The sequence below is a fragment of the Acanthisitta chloris genome, unplaced genomic scaffold, assembly GCF_000695815.1.
Source record: "Acanthisitta chloris isolate BGI_N310 unplaced genomic scaffold, ASM69581v1 scaffold3702, whole genome shotgun sequence".
NCBI classification, from domain to species: Eukaryota; Metazoa; Chordata; class Aves; order Passeriformes; family Acanthisittidae; genus Acanthisitta; species Acanthisitta chloris.
In genome coordinates this window covers 604-860 of record NW_008660880.1, presented here as the reverse complement: position 1 = coordinate 860, position 257 = coordinate 604, and positions in this window count along the sequence as shown.

The following is a 257-nucleotide window of genomic DNA, read 5'->3' as shown; positions in this document are numbered from 1 at the left end:
CCCCTCGCCCTCCCTGCGTGGAAGCAGCAGCGGCAGCAGCGAGCGCGGAGCGGGAGGAGGCGGCGGGACCCGCGGAGCGGCTGCGGGGGAGGCCTGGAGGGGACACGGAGGGGATGGGAATGGGGGAATTGGAACATTGGCACCGAATATCCCACCCGGGGAAAAGCTTTTTCCCCTCCCGATGAACGGCCGAGAGGATGAAGGTGCGGGCAGAGCAGGTGATTTCTCGCACGACTGAGGATGGGAGGAAGCAGATC